Source organism: Diceros bicornis, chromosome 18, assembly GCF_020826845.1.
Source record: "Diceros bicornis minor isolate mBicDic1 chromosome 18, mDicBic1.mat.cur, whole genome shotgun sequence".
Classification (NCBI taxonomy): Eukaryota; Metazoa; Chordata; class Mammalia; order Perissodactyla; family Rhinocerotidae; genus Diceros; species Diceros bicornis.
In genome coordinates this window covers 44,249,876-44,271,955 of record NC_080757.1, presented here as the reverse complement: position 1 = coordinate 44,271,955, position 22,080 = coordinate 44,249,876, and positions in this window count along the sequence as shown.

Below are 22,080 nucleotides of genomic sequence, written 5' to 3'. Positions count from 1 at the left end.
GAGATAGAATTCACATACCATACAAGTCACTCATTTAAACTGTATAAATCAATGGCTTTTAGTATATTTACAAAGTTGTGCACCCATCACCACAGTCAATTCAAGAACATTTTCACTACCCCAAAAAGAAACCCTGCACCCCTTAGCTTTCAACCCCCCAAACTCCCCAACCCCATCAGCCCTAGACAACTACTAACCTACTTTGTGTCTCTAAAGATGTGCCGATTCTGGATATTTCATATAACATTCCTCTTTTATTGGCCATTGTCTTTTCCTTACAATTTACAAAGTCCTTTCATATATATTATTGTGGTAGACTGATTTTAAAAAAATAAAAATTAAAAACTTGCTCAAATCTTCCTCCCTCCCTTTGTCGGGCCCTGCCATGGTGGGCGTGGTGTTCTGGGTTCTACCCCACCCCAGATTCCAGCCTCCGGCATGCTGCTGGCTTTGGCCAATGAGATGTCAGCCAACAGGAAGGAAGCAGAGGCTTGAACAAGGGCTGTGTGTTTCCGCTTCCTCTCTTGCTGCTCCGCTGCTGCCCTGTAGGCATACCCGGCTGCCCCGTGGAGAAAGAGAAGTCCGTGGCCCCTCTGCCCCATCACCTCAGCTGATAGCCAGCCGACTGCCAGCCCTGTGAGGGAGCCCGCCCACATCAGGAAGTCACAAATTTGTGAGCTAAACAAATGTTTATTGTGGTATGCCACTGAGGTTTGTGGTTATTCCTTACTACCGCGTTATTGTGGCAATAAATAACAATTATCTCATTTGTTTCTTACCACAATCCTTCGAGGCTGGGAGAGCAGGAAAAAATCTAAAATTAAGACACGAAAATAGAGAAGAGGGAGGAGACCAGCATGTGTTGAACACCTACTCTGAGCCAAGTCCTGAGCTGGGAATTTTCCCCTGTGTTATCGTCTTATTTGATCCTCATAACAACCCTGTGAGATTGCTGTGTTATGGGGAAAAATGTTTCGGTTGCAGGTCATGTACCTGCTAATGTCTTATGGGATAAAGATTCTTCACCATCTCAGATAAAAAGTCTGGAGAGATACGTAATCCCAGGGTTGATGCAACAGCTCAACAAAGTCATCAAGGACCCAGTCTCTTTCTGTCTTTCTGCTCCACCGTGCTTGGTGTGTTAGCTTTTCTTTCTCAGGCTTATCACCTTGTGGTTGCAGGATGGCTGCCACAGCTCCAAGCGTCACATCTTCACCCAATCTCATTCGTGACACAAGGATGGGAACAGGACTTTTTGGCATAAGAGGAAGAAAAATCCTTCCCAGGAGTCCTCCAATAGCCTCCCCTTTATATCTCATTGGTTAGAATCGGGTCACATGCCCACCCCTAAACCAATCAATAACGGAAAGAAAATGACATGACCATGCTTGGATTAGACCAATCGTACTTTATCCACTGAGGTTGTGGGACGGGCCCTCCTTCCCTGAGCATGTTCCATCTAAATGAAATCTAAGAAGAAAGGAGAGATTCGCTTTTAGATGGACAACAGTGACATCCACAGGTATTATTATTCTCACTTTATAGATAATGAAACTGAGGCTTGGGAATTCAGATAAGTTGCCAAGGTCAACCAGCTAAGAATTGGTAGAGCTAAGATTCAAACCTGGCTCTGTCTGGCTGCAAAGCCCTTTCTCTGACACTGTAAGGGCCCTTGGCCAAATGTACACAGCTAAGACGTGCCAGAGCAGGGTGAGAACCTGGGCCTCCGGTGGGAGCTTTATCCTCACCGCAGGCTGCCTGTTTCTCCCTTGCCCAGGAGCTCCCTTCACACCCACAACCCTGTCGCACAGCTCCCTTCCTCCTTCTTCCCCTTGAGTATTTCCTTGCCTCTGGAGTGGCCATGCTGCCACGATTTATGGCGCATCCCAGGAGATGCTCCCACCCTGTAGTATGTTCTAGCCTGCGAAGCTCCAGTCGTGGTGTCAGGGTCTGTAAAATGATTTAGAGACCTACCGCTCTCACTGTAAATCCAGAAGCCTGTGCATCGCATTTCCTGAAGAAGGACACACGTACCTGAGCTGAAAATAGATGGTCTTCATCTACCCTCTACCTACGCCTCTCCAGGAGAAATGGCCTCAGCTCCTCCAATTTTACTGTATTCCTACCACCTTTCTGGCTCTTAAAGAGGTGTCCCGGGGATGCTCCTTTTCTGTCCTGATGGTCTGGCATGCCAGGCTTGTTAATCATGCCTATTGGCTGCCCTGTACCATCTTCAGTTGTGGAAAGTCAATTTGATATCCGGCAAACACCGTCATGGGTGGGTCCCACTGGAGCTCCACTCTCACTCTCTGCTGGGTCTGGGAGTTTGCTGGGGTCTCACACAGGCCTGTTACAGGGACAGTGAAATGGATTCCTACTCCTTCACAGATAGCTTCTTCTTAGTGGAAAATACACACACACACACACACACACACACACACACACACACACCCTGAAAGGCTCTTGGTGTCCATTCACACCTCCTTCCCCCACACCAGCCTCTGTCTACCCTGCCTGGAGATGCCCTCTTAGACAGGTCAGCATCTGGAACAGGACCCAGCCTGCCTGGCCTGCCATCTGCCACATCTATCCTGGAAGAAATACATGTTCCTGAGCCCTGAGTTTCAGAAGTTCTAGGAGAAACTCAAGGCTGAGGTCACACATGGGTTGGGACTTGATAAAGTTGTCAAGGTAAATGAACAAGGTAAAATATAGAAGACAAAACCAGAGGGAAGAAAATCTTCAAGATCGTCTAGGCTGGTGATTTTCAAACCGCTTTTTAGAGGCAGTACTTTCACCTTCCGAATGAGATGTTTACATAGAACCCCAAGGTATAAAGTAAGTACAAGTGAGGCCACTTTAAGTAAGCAGAGGTGGTGGACTTGGGTACACCTTGACCCTCAGCAGAACCCTGGGCTCTGTGGAACACAGTTTGAAACCATTGTTGTAGTTGATTTTGCCAGTGGGGAGATTGAGGCCCAAATAAAGGAAATAGTTTTTCATCCAAAATGGGCAGCCAAGCTGGAACTGAGATGCAGGAAACTCTTCACCAAATCCAGAGGCCAAGGGTTGGCCAAGGTCTCCATGCTAGAGCTTGGGGGGAGGGGAACTTGGGGGTGAGGAGGGGAAGAGGACCTGGGAGGACTGTGTGTGTGGCTGGCTACCTTGGATAGAGCTTCAGTGGAATATTCTGGGCCCCAGATCAAAGGCCTCCACCCAGAGGAAAGGCCAGGCTTTCCTTATTTTTTCCCCCACATCAGGCCTTGGGGCAGTATTCCCAGGGCACTCCTGCACCACACTCAGCTCCTGTGAGCCACTTAACACACTGAATAAAATATCAGTCCCTCACCAAGCACAGCTCCAAAGTGGAAAGTTGACTGAAGCTGATCCAAGGCTCCGCTGAGGTCTCGATTCTTGCAACACTGTAGTGCCAGCAAAAGCCCAACTTGTTTCCAGAGTCAGACCAGGGACACTCACTTTCCAGATGGAGCAGGACGGATGGAGGAGGGTCTGAGAACTGAGGAAAGAGCAAATCAGTTCCCTCCCCTCCCCGCCCTACCCCCAGCCTAACAAGATCTGACGAGGGGAGTCAGAAGTATAATTGAGTTGTGAGGGTGCCATTGTTTTATGCAAAAGCAGAAGGGAAAGCACAAAGCAGGGACTTCCTAGGGCGAAGTGTAGGACATGGATCCTCAAAGGTCTGGTTCTCAGAGTGGTCCCCAGACGGTAGCATCAGCCCCAGCTGGGCATTTGTTAGAAATGCAAATTCCAGGGCCCCACCCCAGACCCAGTGAATCAGAAACTCTGGGGGCGGGGCCCAGCAATCTGCTCTAACAGCCTGGGGGGGGGGGGGGACTCTGATGTGCACTCAAGTTGGAGATCCGCTGTCTTAGGACCCGGGTTCCTGAGTCACTGCCCTTGGTGGAAGAGACTCAGGGGCGGGAATGGGGCCATTTGGGATCAGGTCTAAAGGGAACAGAACCGTGCAGGGGGTGACCCCGAGGGCGCTGTATTAGAAAGGAAAAAGATGGCCCTAGAAGGTTTGGGGAAGGCTGGTTTGGGCTCCTCTCCAGGCTTCAATATGACCCCGATTTCTGCCCAGAAACCCCAGTGCCCTGCTCTCGGCTGTTTACACTACTTGCTTCCCAAACTTCTCAGGCTGTCCTCTAATCTGGGGTCCAAACATCTTTCAAGGCTTCACTGAGGGGCCTCAGGAGTTGCCAACCCCATTGATAGATGCAACATTTTGTGTGTGTAACCAAATTTCATGTGGCTGGGCCTAGAATTCTTTCTGGGTAGAGGGACCTGAGTTTTCACCTGATTCTCCATGGGTTCAGGACCCAGAAGAGAAACGCTCAGTCTAGACCATGCTGGGGGCGGGAAAAGGGGGCAGCACATGATCCACTTGGGTCACTGGGAGGCCTCTTCCTCAGCCCGCCTTCTCTGGCTAAGAAAGCCTCTGTGCTGCCTCCAATGACTCTCTGACTCAGAGGTTTATCTAACGTGAGTTGTTTTGCATTTCCTTCATTAGAAAGTCTTTTAAAATGCATTTTCAGGTCTGTGTTCGGTACAGTGTGTCTCCACGTAAAAATTTCCAGGCAAATCACTTTAGTGGGTTGGTTGGTTTTTATTCCTTCTGCCCAGTCTTGCCAGGCCTCAGCTCAGTGCAGACCACAGGAGAACATCCATCATAAACCACAAAGCAAATTCGGGGCTTCCAAGGGCCCCACCTGCCCAGTTATCTCCATTACCTCTACCTGGTCGGGCCCTTGGCTACCACCTGCGCAGCTGGACCAGCGGATAGACTGTGCGATGCCAGTGTCCCCTCCCCCACCCCTGCAAACCCATGCTGGCCTTGCCACTAGACAAAATTTGCCCTTCACAGGGGTTATTTTCTCAACTTTACAGATGAAGAAAAAGAGCCTCAGAGAGATGAAGGTCTCCTGCATGGTCGCCCAGCAAATCCCTTGGCTGGTCGCCTGACTAGACAGGAGGGCTTCAGAAATCACGGCAGGTTTGTGATTTTCTGCTGGTTAAAAATTCTAGGAGAAAAGAAAACACTCAGAGGTTGTATGCAGGACCTAGCACTGGTCTGGAGTTTTCCAGACACTGCAGTTCGATCAGCTCAAAAGGCCCAGACAATGCCGGAGACAACCCGGGGACAGGGCTGACAACTGGGCTCCAGACCAGGTGTCTGAGTCCAGACTGCTGACTCTGCGTGGTAACACTCGACTCCAGCCCCACGAGGGGAGTGATGGGTCTGACTCTCAGGCCACAGGAAACAGCTGGGCCTTCTACTCCATGGCAGGCTTCTGAGGTCTCTGTGCAGTTTCTGCAGGAACATTTCCTTTTAGAAGCAAGACAAAGAGCAGCGTGGATTTCTCCTCTGAGCACAGGGGCCTGATGTTCACAGATGACCACCTGTGTCCTCAGGTCACACGTGGCCCTGCTCTCCCATCAGGCTCTCTGTGCCCGTTCTCCCCCTCCTTCTTGGCCCGGATGATCCCTGCATGGACTCAGGAGCTCCTCAGTCAAAACCAACGCGCCCAGTGCCTTGCACATGGTGGGCATTCAGCAACTTTTTGCTGAGTTAAAGATTTGGAAAAAATCATGAGGGTGATCTAGAGTCTGGGAGAGCAAGTCCATTGGGGGAAGATGCACTAGAATCTATTGGTTCTAATGGAGCAGTGGGCCTGTCCCAGCCAGAGGAGGATTTATTGGGAAGCTAATAAGTTTATGCTTGAGGCCCTCCACTTGCAAGGACCCCTCCAGGTCCTGTACCTAATTCCGTGTCCATAATTTTGTATTATTTTTCTCACAGAAGGTACCTAAAGTAGTATAAGCTTCAGGCTTCACAAGACCTGGATCCACCTTGGTCCTGGCCTTTCAGCTTTGCAAATTTGGAGGCTCCTGTATTTGAAAGTAAAATTCCAGAATTAGGTGAGATCTCAAAAGATTATCTGCTTCATCTCTCAGGCGGGTAGATCCATCAGTTCCCAGGAACTGTTTTCTTGGGGATCTGCAAGAGTAGATGTCCCCTCTCAATTGCCCATTCTAATGTTTGACTCCCTTAAAGTCAAGAAAGTTCCCTTTATGTCTGGTTGCTGTCTCCCACTTTAATTGAATATTATTTCCTCTTTTCAGAGTTTGTGGACACAGAGAGCGTATCTCCCCTTCCCCTAAGAATGTTGGCATCTCCCTCAGAAAACTTGGTAGACAGATGGCAGAGACAATGCAACATCCTTTCCACGCTGTATCCTCCTCCAGAGCACACAGGAAGACTGCATTTCCCAGCCTCCCTTTAAGGTAAGTTGGGACCACGGGACAGAGTTCTGGCTAACGGGATGTGGGTAGAAGTGATATAAACCACTTCTGGTCTTGGTCATTACAAGCCTTTTGCATGATCTTCCAGTTCTCTCTCCCCTTCTGCAGCATGCTGGAAAGCCATGTGTTCCAGATAGCAGAGCTCGGAGACAGATGCAGTCTGGGTCCCTGGGCCACCTTTTGGAGGGAGCTACCTGCAGGGATAAAAGGGAGAAATGAGGGAGGAATGAACCTTTACTCTGTCAAGACACTGAAATTTCAGCATTTGTTTGTTACTGCAGCATAGCCTAACCTATCCTTATGAACACTGTCTTAGTCTCTCCCCCACCCTCTCTCTCAAGCTTAGGATGCCTCTTTTATGGCAACTTAGAAGTTTATACTAACACAAAATAGGACAGTGCGGGAGGTATCAGGACAGAAATCACTCCAAGGACCTTGAATTCAAATGAATATCTAAACCATCCCTGAGCCTCTTCCTATCCCAGTTAAATAGCACCAACACCTTCAAACACTCCCCTGGATTAAAAGTCCATCCCTTTGATCATCTCCAGCTCCTCTCTCAGGGTTTCCTTCAGTTTCCCACATATTTGTTAAGAACTGGGGACCCAGATTAGAAAGATCGCTAAGACAAGAAGAGAATCCATAACATGTTCAGTATGGGATACTGGAGACCTCCCTTGATTCTCCTATGTCTATAGTTGCAAAAACATGCTACAGCTTGAAAAGTCTTTAATCCCACATCTCAAGTTAAACCTGGCAAATGGAGCACATGGATTTCTCGTTGTTTCTTTCTGAAACTGCACTAAAATGTGAATTAAGGAATAGAAATGTATGCCCACAAGAATGAAAAGAATGAAAGGAAAAAAACCAGCAGAAGATGAAAGATGCCAACAGATTTTTGGAAGATGGAAAGCAGGTGGAGGAATTATTAGAGCTGAGAAATCTGAATACCATGTGCCTACACAGGGGGATGCTAATGAGAACGGAGCCAAATCAAGCTGCGGAATCTTGGCAAGGCCTGGGAATCACAGGCACCGGGGACTGCAAAAGATAAGGACGAACTGTAGAACTGAAAACTGGGGGGTTGGTAGGAAGGCTGTATAAGAAGCAGATGCCTTACTTAAGTCCCTGCCCTCATCCAGTATAGCCGGGTGACCACCTTTCCCCTACGCCAACAGGGGGTTTATTCAGTGAAGAAATTGAGGGTCTAAGCCCAGATCAACAGGAACAGCATAAAGGAGAGGTGCCAGAGGGGAAATAGGAGGATTAAATGAAAATCTGCTTAAAAATGGTTGTGCCCCCAGGCCCCTGCGCCATACAGCTCCAAGGATATTGGAACCAGATCTGCACTACCCTACCCTACCCATCCACTCCCACCTAAGAGGAGGCTGCTGAATTCTTCCTGGAGAAATTGAATGGTCTCTAGAAAAGACCCACTGCTACTGACATTTGGGGATCCCCAAAGAAACGGCCCCCATATGACTCCTCATCAACTGACAAATGACACCCATGCACACAGAATGTCCACATGGCTTTTTAATACTTTACTCTTAAATATTAGTGGACTGCAAAGGATAACCAAGAACATGAGGAAAGTCTCCAACACAAAAGACAGAAGCTGAAACCCGCTGACCAACAGCTGAAGAGAAGAAATTGGAGGAAAGAAAACATCAAAGAAATGGTCATTAACATCTTCAGAGACATAAGAGAAGATATTTCACCTATGAAACTAGAACAAAAGATTGTACAAGAAGGAATAATCAAAATTGGATTGTGGTGATGGTTGCACATCTCTGTAAATTTACTAAGAATCGTTGAATCATACACTCAAAATGGATGAATTTTCTGGTACGTAAATTGTACCCAACAAAACTGTCTTTAAAAAAGGAATAATCAGGGGCCGGCCCTGTGAGGTAGCAGTTAAGTGCATGCGCTCCGCTGCTGGCGACCTGGGTTCGGATCCCGGGCGCGCACCAAGGCACCGCTTGTCAGGCCATGCTGTGGCGGCGTCCCATATAAAGCAGAGGAAGACTGGCACAGATGTTAGCCCAGGGCCAGTCTTCCTCAGCAAAAAGAGGCAGATTGGCAGATGTTAGCTCAGGGCTGATCTTCCTCACAAAAAAAAAAGAAAAAAGAAAAAAAAGAAATAAAAAAGGAATTATCAGGAAAAAAGGAGCAAGCCCTTGGATATTGAAAATATGATAGCAGAAATAAAATAGTCAATAGAAGAGTTTGGATGATAAGGCCAAGGAAATCTTTCAGATAGAGGAAAAAAATAAAGGTATGGAAAATAGGAGAGAAAAAATAGGGAAAGTGGAAGATCCACCTGGGTGGCCCAACAATAGAGAGAAGGGAAAGGAGTCCATTAGCAGAGAAATAATGTTACTGCCCAACGTGGGGACTTCTGCTGGCCGCAAGACATGCCAATAGTCAAGAGGCAAGGTGGTAGGAGAAAAAGGACTTTTTTTATTACAGCTTGCTAGCAAGAGGGAAGATGGCCGACTAATGTGTGAAAAAACCATCTTAAAGGGCACCAAGTCTTACAGCAGTTATATAGGCTGGTGGGTTATTGGGGAGGGGGTTAGGAACGTTGACCTTCTGGTCTTACAGACTGGGAGTCGCCACACCAGATCTTTCAGTTTTCCCTGATGATGGTTATTAGCATAGATTCTCTGTTCTGGGGTCATCACATTCCTAAGGAACTCAAAAAAGCGAAGTTATCATCTTATCACAGCTGGGAGGTACATGCACAAGCTGGGGTCGTATCCAGCTGGGTTAGTTTGTCAGAGGTCATTCAAAGTTACAATAGAGTTTCTTTTCTACAATGGCTTCCTTCATGTCAACCTTGTCTTGAGCCAGTATCAATAATACAAAAATATTTCCCAGAACTGAAGGACCTGCATTTCCAGATTTTAGAAGCCCGTTGAGGACCCAACACAATGAATGAATAGAGCCCCCTACACTAATTTCATGGTGATGTGTATGAAATTAACAGAAATCTTAAAAGTTTCCAGAAAGGGGCCAGCCCGGTGGTGTAATGCTTAAGTTCGTGCGCTCCGCTTTGGTGGCCCAGGGTTTGCGGGTTTGTATCCCAGGTGTGGACATACTCACCATTCATCAAGCCATGCTGTGGCAGGCGTCCCACTTAGAAAATAGAGGAAGATGGGCACAGATGGTAGCTCAGGACCAATCTTCCTCAGCAAAAACAAACAAACAAACAAAGTTTCCAGAAGGAAAAAAACCCAGACTGTAAAAAAAAAGAGATCAATACTAAGAATGGCATCAGACTTCTCACTGGCAACTTCTCATTCTAGAAGTCAGAAAATAACAGAGAAATGTGTTCAAAATTGCCCCCTTAAAATGGCAAAAACAAAAACAACAAACAAAAACAATTTTTAAAAGCAAGTCTTTGATGAGATCAAAACGAGTGTGTGCGCACACGCGTGTGTGTGTATGTGCGCGAGCGTGCGCGTGTGGCTATGCTCCTCTCTTCTAGCTTTCTTAGAGACTTTTCCCTCTTGGCCCTTTGCTTTCCCGGCATTATCTCTGCACACTGCTCTTCCTCCTTTCCCTTTCCCTCCTGTCCTCATCTCTCTTCCTGAACTGGCCATCATAGAGAACGGAAGGAATGTTTTTTCTAATTACTTTCTTCCTTTGTTAAGTCACTTTATGTTCTCTGTTTTCCATTTTAAAAGCAAACACGTGGAACACTTTGTCTCTGCATTACAAAATTGAAATTAAACTGCTTTTCTGTTTTTCCCTCTGTGGTCTGTGAGGCATCTCCTTGGACTTCTGCCTGTGATGCCCTGTCTCGCTTCTGCCTCTAGTGAGCGCAGCTCACATTTTGTGGGTCACCTCAGATGGGAATAAGAGGCTTAACTAGTTAGTTCTGAGCTCAGACTCAGCATGAACATTAAGGGACAATTCCAAACTGGGATCTCCTAGTTCATTCAGAAAAAAGAGCTTAGATTTAGTCCTCAATAGAAAAAGGCCTCCTCATTCTACATCTTTCTATCCAGCTGGACTTCCAAACCACAAGCCCTAAAGCGGGTCTGTCGCTCCAGGCCAGGCATCAAGCAGGGACTGGCTGTTGCCCAGTGTGGAGACTTTGGAGAGGGGGATGGTGACCACGATGACAATCCATTCTTCAGCACACGTTTGTTGAGGGCCAACTCTGTGTTCAGCCCTCAGATACAGAGAAAGCAGAGACCGGGCCTTCAGTCTCAAGAACTCATGTCTACAGCAGGGGGAACAAACTCCCAAACACATAGTTATCATTCACTGTGACCACTGTGTTAGGAAAGGTCTGTACGAGGCATCAGAGCAGCGTGGAGGAGATATAGATTCCTTCTCTCCTGGAGCACTGAAGGAGGCTTCCCAGAGGAGGGGACCCGGGAACTGAGTCTTGAAGAATATGTGGGACGTTGTCAGATGGAGGGCAGTGGAGGTAGGGGAGGGCAGGCTCGGCAGAGAGGAGGGCAGGCTCAGCAGAGAGAAGGGCCCGTGCAAAGGCACTGAGATGTTTAGGAACATTTCTGTGTGATTCTGGGGAATGCGACATGATTGAGGGGGGAGGGTATCCCTGCTCTCCCCTCGGAGCTCTCCAGGCCCCCATGACATCTGTCACCTGTCTGGGGAGAGACAGCAGTGTCTGGTCCTGCATGATTCCGTGGTGTCCTGTGAGTGACGGCTCTGTCATTAGCAGGGCAGAGGCAAGCTGTCCCTGGATGAGGAGCTCCTGGATTTGACAGCCACGCTGTCAGCCACCAGCCCCCACTCACTCCCAGCCAGACTCTTACCCCTGCTGCTCCCATCTCAGGAAGGAAGATCCCCTCCCTTAGAATCACCAGCTCTCACTGGAGCCTGAGGATGATGGCAGCCCTGTCTTCTGAGGGGGCTGGGCTGGCTCAGCCTTCAGGGCTCCATTGTAGTGACAGTACAAACAGCAGCAGCGTGGAAAGACTGCTGCTGTGACGAGCTGTGGGGCCTGGGAGAATCCTGTGCAGGGCACACTGTATCTCTGTGTCCCACACACCCTCCCCTCCCCAGTGCCTGGCATATGGTAGGCACTTCATACATGTTTGTTGAATGACTATCGTGCTAGGAAAGGGAAGAGGAAAGCAAGAGAGACAGGGAGACAGGGAGACAGAGAAACTGATTGATTTTTAAAAGGGAGAGAAAGAGGTGAGATGTTGGGGCACCGAGGCACCAGCACACAGTAGTACCACATCACACCCACGGGGCACATGTTACATGCCAGGCACCGCTGCCAGCACCTTATGTGCATTAACAACAGCTCCATTCTGCAGTTGAGAAAACTGAGGCAAAGTGGGGATAAGTAACTTGCCCAAGGTCGCAGAGCTAATGCATGTGGGAGCTGGGTGTGACCCCAGGCAGTCTGGCCTCGGGACCTGCACTTCTAACCATGCAGTGTGATAAAGACTGCAGGCGTAGTAGGGAGGCATCTTCATGGGACACAAAGGAGATCGCGCCCCCAAGGGATGGGATCACTGACCAGTGAGGAGACAGTCTCAGTCCCCTCGTGATTTCTCAGTGCACACTCTGGCCCTCAGCCTCTGCACTGGCTTCCTAGAGACTAGCTCCTGCACTCACTGGCACTGCAGTTTGCTGGCCTGAAAATTGCTGATTGGGAGTGTGGTGGTCTCTGGGAGGCCTTGGCCTCCACCGCCAGTTGTGGGTCAAAGGAGCTTGGCTCTCGAAGCCTGTGACACCATCTATTTTTGTTGCAAAAACAGCTGGCCATATGGTCAGCTCACTTTGCCCAGTGCCCAGATCCCTGCCAGCATGGCCACCCCAGGGGGTCCGCAGAGTAAGGGTGGGTTCCCACAGTGGCTTTCAAGGGTCACCAAGAAACTCGCTTCTCCAGAACCCACTGTCACTTCCCTCCCACGGTCCTCCCACACTAGCTGTCCATGTCCTCCCCCTGGTCTGATACCCCCTCCATCACTTCTGCTCCTCACTGAACAGTAATCACCACCATCTGAATATCACTGTGTGCCAGGCCCTCTGCCAAGCCCGCTGCAGGTTTCTCTGATTTCGTCTTCACTACTGCATCCTAGAGGGCAGGGGTCAGTCTCTTCTTTTGGCAGGCAGGGGAGGGAGGCTTAGGGCATCCCCCGTAATGAGCCCCTGGCCACACAGATGCTGGGTGGTGGGGCTGGGACTCCGACCTGGCATGTTGGAGCCAAGCCCAGCCCTTTGCCTTGGGCTGTAAAGGCCGGCCTTTGTCTTCTGAGCACCAAGTGGGGGTCCTGGGGCCTTCTCTCTTTCAGCACTGGCTTAGATCCTTTCTCAGATTGCCTAGCTTCATCTTGGATGGGAAACAAAGTCAGAACAAGAATGTTTCCAAGAGCGGAGCCAGCGGTCCCCATCACAGGTGGATGGAGCCCTGGGGAGTCATCTAAACGCTAAGATGCTTCAGAGGGATCAAAGGAGCTGCAGACACACGGCCGCCAGAGTGCTTCACAGGGGCCAAAGGGACTGGGTGGCTTAGTTTGAGGAGTGGGCTGAACCTGCCCGCATGTGAGCACGGCCAGGCAGGAGAGACCTGGGCAGCAGAGGCCGGTGAGACCCACTGCTCCAGCTACTGGAGAGGGCAGAAAAGGAGAAATAGAGGCACTGGTCATCAGGGAACTGGCCTGTGAGAAACCAAATGTGACAGTGGGGGACCTTTTGTGGGGGCAACATCCAGGAAGTAGAAACCCAGGCCAGACCCACCTATTGCTGAACCTTCAAGTTTAGTCGCACCTGTCCATCGGTTTATCGCTGGCAGCCTTCTCCGGGCGGCAGCGCCATCTGCAGGGCAGCCCCGCGTCAACACCGAGGCTCCTGGGGCTCGTCCTAAGAATGATTGATCATCAGCATTCCCGAAGTGATTGTGCACGACAAAACCAGTGGGTACAATTCTTTAAAGCTTAGGACAGTCATATAGACACATCCCCTTTCCAGCAACCTTCTGAATGATTCGGTCAGACATCATCGTACACATTTTATAGATGGAGAAACTGGGCCTCAGAAAGCTAGAGTCACCCAACTAGTTGGCAATGGAACCAGGCAGGATTCCAGCTTAGGCCCTTTAACAAAAAACTCCGTGCCCTACAGCTGTCTCACCTGTCGCAGAAGAAAGAGAAGAATTGTGATGGGTGGAAGATGAAGCGAAGATCTGCTGGTTGGAGGGGTTGGAGGGCCAGGATTTGTGGCTTGCTTCTGTCACGGTAGGCCTCAAAGAGGACCCTCTGCCTCCCACCCCTACCCTTCCCAGCCAGGGAGAGCAAAATCCCCAGATGGCCCACCCTCCTGGGTCTGTCAGCAGATGAAAATACAGGAAATTTAGCTGCTTAAAAGGGAATGTCGAGGGGAGTGAGGTGGATTTTTTACACATCTCAATAACTGGCAAGATAATTGAGAACATTATTTTTTTACTCCTTTCAGTGCCCATCTCAGTAGCAAGCCCTTGTCAGCCAGAACGTGGAGGGTGAGGCTGTCTACCTTAATGAGGAGCAGCTACTCGAGTTGCCTAAATTCACCATTTTTTCTGAAATTTGAAACCTATAATTTCCTGAGCCACATTCTGTTAATTGGCCATCTAAATTCTTGAGCTTGTGTTTAAGTGTCATTGATACAAAACGAAGCAACCCAATCAGGTTTACACTGATGGTTAGCATTCCATTAGCCGCATGTGGAGTATTCACTCAGAAGGGGTTCATGGTGAATTTATTTATTCCTGGGACAACCTTCTTTTACCACCCAACTCAGATCTCCGAGGAGTTTGTTCCAAGAATAGAAGATGCCTGCTATGCTATCCGGAGCTAATTGCAATATTATCCTGATGGAGCCTAGTGAGAGGGAGAGCTGCCTAGCCAGCCAACCTCCCTCTCCCTGTACACAGAGCGCAGAGGCAGATTCGATTGTTCTAGAGACTTTGTTGCTTGATTATCTTTAATGCAGCTCTCTTTATAATTTACCACTTTCGCATGTTTATACTCCCTAATTAGTCAACAAGTATTTATTAACTGCCTATTGCATGCTCATAACCACGATATTTGCTTTGGGTTGGGGAACCCTAAAAGAGAAATGTTTGCTCCTTTGGGGTGCTAGTCTCTTCTGGGGTCTTTAGTCAGATGAACAAGTAATATATATGGAGCAGTTTTTGTGTGCAAAACACTTGCCTGGAAATCCACACATCTGAGAATGGATGCAATGTAGAGAATTTCTAGGGTTGGTTGAAGGAGAAAGAAATATCAGTGTTATTGTTCTGGGACTCTTCTCTACCCAGCCAGAAAAGCATAAGGAGAGCATTTTGATTTCATTCATTAACTCACCAAATATTTGTTGAACATCTGTCCCTTGCTAGGTCCTAGGAGGGAATTTTGCAAAAACACAGTTCCTTATCTCAAAGATAAGGACAGCACGGTGGGGAAGCTGTCTTTTTTTTTTTTTTTTTTTTAATGCAAATCACAGAATGGAACAGCGGCAAGATCCAGGAGTAGTGAGGAAATGCGGCCCTCTGGACATCATTAGAAAGGCTCATTCTGCTAAAAGTAGAGCGTCCTGTAAGATCTTATCTGCTGGTTGCCAGCCTCAGTCCTCAGCAGGTTGAGGAAGTGGGGAGAGAGCCGCTCCTCTGGACTCATTCCTGACCCTCATTATTGAAAAAAGAAATGATGGTGTAGTGGGGTTCTCCAAAGAAAGAACCAATAGGATATGTAGTGATATATGAGAGGAGGTTTATTATGGGAATTGGCTTACACGAACGACTGTGCAGGCTGAGATATGAAATGATATGCTGTCTGCAAGTCGGAACAGGACTGCTGGTGGCATAATTCAGTCCAAGGCCAAAGGAGGTCAGCCTGCTGTAAGGCCCGGAGTCCAAGGCCCTAGAACCAGGAGCTCTGATTCCAATATCCAAGGGCAGGAGAGATGGATGTCCCAGCTCAAGAAGAGAGAGAATTCGCCCTTCCTCCACCTTTGTGTTCTATTCTGGCCCTCAATGGATTGGATGACGCCTGCCTACACGGGTGAGGATGAATCTTTTTTACTCAGACTACTAAGTCAAACGCTAATCTCTTCTCGAAACATCCTCACAGATGCACCCAGAAATACTGTTCTACCAGCTATCTGGGCATCCTTAGCCCAGTCAAGTTGAACAAAATGAACCCTCACAGACGGGTTCACACTGTTTCAGCCTCCATCTGGAATGACTTCCTTCTCTCCACTTCCTGCCCATGCCCACGCTTCACAGACTTTAACCTTTGGACTCCTCCCACTGCACTCCCCGGGGCCTATGCTCAGCCCACCTCTCCACCTTTTGCATCCTTCCATGGCTAATTTTCAGCTTCTCCTTCCCTTACATAGCCATCAGTTACCGTGAGTCAAGACCTTGCATCATCCACACAGCCTGAGGGATCCCATCACTCCTGTGGGTCTTGGAAGCCAGGACTCCGCCATACCTAGTTCATCCTGGCCTCAGAGGCAGGACCCACCCACCCAGGAGAAAGTAAAGAGCAGCAGCTTTTAAAGAGAAGCAAGTGGCCGCACTGGGAGCTCATGGCTAACCTCAGATTTTAAGAGGACATGAATGACAAAAATGAAAAGACAAATTATAAAAATGGATTGTTTCAGAAATGTTTACTAATGAGACGAATATGTGTAAGACATTTAGTGCCCAGAATGCAATAAGTATCCAATAAAGATTAGGTGGTATTAATATTACTATTATCATTGAATCCCAGACTGATGAGGGCTTGTAATAAAATGTAAATGTAACAAAAGCAGCCTTCAAAAGCTAAATTTTTTTCAGAGCAAGAATAACAGGGGGCCGGCCCCGTGGCTTAGCGGTTAAGTGCGCGCGCTCCGCTGCTGGCAGCCCGGGTTTGGATCCCAGGCGCGCACCAACGCACCGCTTCTCCGGCCATGCTGAGGCCGCGTCCCACGTACAGCAGCTAGAAGGATGTGCAGCTATGACATACAACTATCTATGGGGCTTTGGGGGGGGCGAAATAAATAAATAAACTCTTTAAAAAAAAAGAATAACAGGGAAGAGATGTTCAAGGCAGATGACGTGATGTTAATAAAAGACTGAAAAAGAGTTAAAGCCTCCTTTCTCCTAATTTTCTTCCATTTCCTTTGTTAAGGAGAATAATCTTCAACCTGGAAAGGTTAACAAACACCGTTATGGGGTACCTGGGACCCAAGACATACGATGCGGCGCTCCAGGGGAGCCCCGCTGATCTACACAAGCTCAACTCTCCTGATTCCAACTAAATACATCCGAGAACTTTCCAGTGTGACTGCAGATATTTACCTACTGGTAAATATTGAGAAACCAAGAAGCTGAGAGGGGTGGGGAAATGTTGCCCAGGTTTGAGAGAGAAGGTGGATTCCAGAATTACAGATTGGTGTGTTTGATGTTGACCTGTAGTCAGATGGGTTTTGAGCCCTTACAAAAGATGGCCGGTGTTCCCAGAGGCCAGTGTGGCTTACTAAGGGTAATTGGTCAAATTAACCTCATTTGCACTGTTGACAGATTGGTACATGGAGGCACTGCTATGCATATTGTATACTCAATTTTCGCAAAGCACCGACAGAATCTTTCAGGATTCCTGGTGGGCAAGGTGAAGAAATAAGGGCTAGATTTAAAGTATGATTAACGAAATTGTAGGTGGCTGAACAGCCACTGCTAAAGAATCGGGCAGTGCCCAGAGGGCATTACAGGTGCTCGGTGAGTATCTGTTGCATGAGTGAATCAAGCTGGAGGGAGGTTTCTGATGGCATGCCCCAGTCTCGTTCAATATTTCTTGCTGTTGATTCAGATGATGACTTATGAGTCATGGTATCAAATTTGCAGTAAGCAAAACTTGGAGGGAGAACTGATAGATTCGATGACAAAATCCAAGATTCAACATGAAGCCAACAGGTTGGGATGATGGGCCAGAGCCCATCATGAAGAGAGACAAATGTCATTCATTAGTTGCTAAAAGCAGTTGCACAAATGTAGAAGAGGGAGGTGGCTGCACCGCATTTCATGTAAAAGAGATCCGCAGGTCTGAGTGCTCAGAAGCTCAGCGTGCTTCATTAGCATGAAGCGGCTGCCAAAGCACAGCGGCCACCTTAGCCCACAGAGGAGGATGAAGGAAGGAGAGAAGGGTCCCAATGTGCACTGCCCCAGCAACAACAGCTTGTATTTATTGAGTGCTTACTGTATGCCAGGACTGTGCTGTGTTTACATGAATGTTTTCTTTATATTTCTTTGTGAAGTTTTGATCAAAAACGATGTCCATCATACTGGAAGGGGGAAAGGTCTGTTTTATCCGTAAGATTTAGTTACTGGAAATACAGTGTGTGGAGTCAGTGAATTAAGGGCAATGTCAGAAGGACGAACAGAGTTGGTGGGAGAAGCTGCAGGGTGTTTACATTCCTGGGACCCCTCAGGGGAGGTGAGCAGAGAATCAAGTCAGATTTCAACCAAGTGGAGCCATGGGCATGGCTAAGGCTGAACTGTGTAGACCCCACCGCCCCCACCAGGTTGTCCCAATTGGGGAGCCTCTTCCTCAAGTAAATGGACTCTAAGGAGAAAGGCATGGAATAACAGTGATTAAGGGTGGAACAATATATGGCCTGTTAGCCCCACCTTGGGGGTAGTTTTGGGGAGGGGCTTGTCCAGTGGACAAAGGGTGAGATGAAGAGGAGACTCTTGAAAAAAAACCAGGAAAAAAAAAATAGGTGGACAGATTGCTGTAGATTAAAAGAAACATAAACATAATGGATAAAACGTGACTGGATCCTGGTTTGGAAAAAAAAATTACTGCTATAAAGACAACTGGGAGACAACTGAGGAAATTTAAACATGAACTGGAAACCAGATGATATTAGAAAATTAGTATAGATTTTCTTAGGTGTGAAGATAATTTTGTGTTTGTGTTTAGAATATCCTCACGCTTAGGAGATCCACGCTGACATTCTTCAGGGTGAAGGGTCATAGTGTCTGCATGTTATTTTCAAATGAATCAGCAAGACAAGTACATATAAACAGAGATCTACAGAGCAAATGTAGCAACTGTGAACCATTGTTGCATCTAGGTGATTTTGTGTTTGAAATTTTTCAAATTAAAATGTTAAGGAAAGAGAAAGAAGGGAGTAACTTCTTGGGCATCTGAGGCAGGCACAGCAGCAGATGTTTGTGCCCCCACCCTCCCCCGCATCGTCTCCCCCCTCTACCAGAGACCAAAGCTCTGTGAGAGGAACGCCCGGTAGGCAGAGAGGGCAGAGCCCCTTCTCCTGGCGGTTCGTATCCGCTGGGCTGATTAGCAGCTGTGACAGCTTGCTATCTTGGACCGCTCTCCCTCATCCTAGCCATCACTAAGCCAGGACAAGCCCACCTAAAGGGGTGGACAGCAGGACCCCTCAGAAAGGTGAGGGTCAGCACAATCCTCCATAACTCAGATGGAGACACTGATGCTCAGAGAGGTTGGTATTTTTAACCATGGTCACAGAGCAGGCCTGTAATGGAGTGAGGATTTGAACCTAGAGAGCCTTAACTCTAAGATCCAAACTGTGAACCACGGCTCTGGGCTGGCATCTCAGAATATCACTGGTCCCCACATTTTAAGAAGGATGCTGACAGATCAGAGCAAGTGTGACAGAGAGCTACCAGGAGAATAGGAGGGGCTGGAAATCTTGTCATATGAAAACCCCTGGGGATTTCTGTATGGGATAAAAAAGACTTGGGGGGAATGCAATGATTGTCCTCAAGTGCTGAAAGAGATGTCATAGTGCAAAGCAAAGAAGTTTATTCTGCACAGCAGGATAAGGACAAGTGATAGAGTTCAACTTTCTAAGGATTAGAGAGAGTTATCTCAAACTTGAACGGGCTGCTTTAGGAGGTACTGAGCTTCCTGGCACTGAACGCATTCAAGCAAAGGCTGGACAGCCACTGGTCAGGCTTTCTACTCTGAGATGCCACTCTCCATCTCTTCTCAAAGTGCCTACAGCACTACTGAGACCTACTGACTTGGCACCCTTGTCGCTATTGGTTTCAGGATTATAAACTTCATACAGCTTTATTGAGATAATATTTATATGCCATACAGTTCACCCATTGTGAGCAATTTGATGGTTCTTAACAAATTTATACAGTTGTGCAACCATCACCACAATCCAGTTTAGAACACTGTGATTATCGCTTTGGCTTTCCAAAGAACATTATCAGCATCCAGGGTAGGTCCGGGTCTGCCTTGGCTGTGGTCTCCACCGGCCGTATAGCGCATCTGTGTGCCTGGGCCCTTCCTCCTCCACCCACGGCTCATTCCCCCTTGTGTGTCAGCTGACACAGTTCTGCACATGCTGCTCTGTGTCCCTGGGCTCTGGGCCCTCCCTAGATGTCTCCAGTGGGCACTTCCTTCCCTCCCCGTCGGCCCAGCTCTGGAGGCCAATGTCTGGTCTTCAGCACAGAGCCCAAGGCAGCAGTGTGTGCTGGAAGGATGTGGGCCCCGGCGCCCCAGGAATGCATTTGGATCAAGGCCATGTGGCCTCCAGCAAGTCACTTTATCTTCTTGAACCTTGGTTTCCCCCTTTGCAAAGCAGACATAATACACATGCCTTGCTGGGTGTGAAGATCAGATGACGTACGTAAAGTGCCTCGAGCAGTATCCAGGATGCTCAATAAATAGTGGTGATTACTGCTTTATGATTACTGCTGCTAACACTGCTGCTGCCTTTATTACTACCAGCACTCACAAGCCCTCTGCTCTAGGTGCCTATTTTGCCTTTCTCTTCCAGGCATATCCCTGCCTGTGGTCCCTGTTTTCTGGGTCACTCTTGGTGTCCAGGCAAGAAGATGGATTCTCCTACACTTGGGAACCCCCATGGCCCACCCTAGCCAGAGGGTTGTGCAGGTCAGTGGGATGGAGCAGCAGCACCACCTAGTGGCGACGAGCAGCAGCAAGCTATTTACAGGCCAAATTAGTAGCTAATCTAATGAGCAGACACTGTGGAGGTCACAGTTCAGTGGTCCGTCCAATGCTTGCGTGTGGCCACAGCACCCCCCTAGAGGCCTTTAGATGCCATGCATTAGAAGAATAAAGATCAAAAGAAGAAGGAAAATCAAAACAGGAGAAAACTTCTCGGCGTGGTGCTCCTCAGAGACCATGGGTGGTGAAAAAGCAAAGTTTGAAATGTGTCCCCACCAAATCTATAGACAGAAAGGGCATCAGTGGCGAGTGGTGGCCCAGCGCTGAGGGGTATGAAAGAAATGGGGTGAGACTGCTAAAGGGTACAGGGTTTCTTTTCAGAGTGACAAAAATGGTCTAAAATTGATTGTGGCGATGGTTGCACAAATCCGTGAATATACTAAAAACCATTGAACCGTATACTTTTAAACGGGTGAACTGTATGGTATGTGAATTATAGCTGAATAAAGCGGCGACCAAGAGGGTGAAAAGAATATTGAACATTTAAAAAGATAAAAGTGTCTCCAGAGCACATGGTCAGGTTTTCTGTATACTGTCTGACCTCCACCAGATACCCATGGACAAAAGACTCAGGCGACTTCAAGGTGTCATACTTCACTTCACTTGAAACCCACCTCGACAGGAGTATAAACTCTCCTGTCCTGAGCAACTCACATGCAAATATTCTCAGCCTTGAGGCATTATTTAAAATAGATCAAATTACATGATCCACAATACATACAACGGACTCATGGAGCCCCCACACCACCCCCATGCTCTCGGTATTCACGCAGAGTTGTGCCCCGGCAAGCCTGGGAACTTCCTCTCCAGGTGGGCAAATTGAGGGTCAGAGGCTGAGTATCCCACTGAATCCAGCTGGAGGATGGGCGGAGCTGATTCCAGCCTCGGCCTTTGATCCCAGATTCAGAGCTCCTGCCACTCTGATGGGGCGACCACACATCCCACTTTAGGCTCTATGTCCCCGCATTAATTAGTACCACCTTCCTCTCAAGGTAATCAATTCCAGTCACCTAACTATGGGGCAGTCTTTTCCCTGGGGCTCCGCCTCATCTGTCATTAGACTGACGCCCGGGACTGGTGCTGCCGTCAGGCCAACAGCACCTCGGCACTTCCTAAAGCACCCCCAGTTCCCCAGGCCCCACACCAGCCCACAAGGGGCAGATCCCTAGAAACAGAAAGTAGATTAGTGCTTGCCGGGGGCCATGGGGAAGGGAGAAAAGGGGAGTGGATGCTAATGGATCCAGGATTTCTTTTTGGGGTGATGAAAATAGTCTGAAATTAGTAGTGGTGGCTACACAACTCTGTGAATATACTAAAAATCACAGAATTTAAAAACAAACCAAAAAAGGAATAAAGAAAAAAAGGGTGAGGGTAGGGGGACACGGCAGTGTGCTTTTTTAAACAAGCATCCCAGCTGGTCTCATTAGCATCTACCATGGTTAGAAGAGGACAGAGCATTCAGCAGGATCAGAAGGTGACTAGAGCGGGAGAGAGGACACAGCCCCACCTCCTCCCACTTCATCTCTCCTATAACAGTGCTGACAGTCTGTGGCCAGCACTGCTATTCACTTTCAGACCTCAGGTTTCTCCAGGGACCCACCAGAGCCAGGCGTTCAAAGGTCTGGGACATTTAATCCTCACAGCCATACAAGGTAGGTGGTATTATCCCCATTTAACAGTCAAGCAAACTGAGGCTCAGAGATATGGAGGTTAAGAGTAACAGGCCTGAGGCCAGCAGCTTGGGAGGGACACAGGTGGGATGTGAACA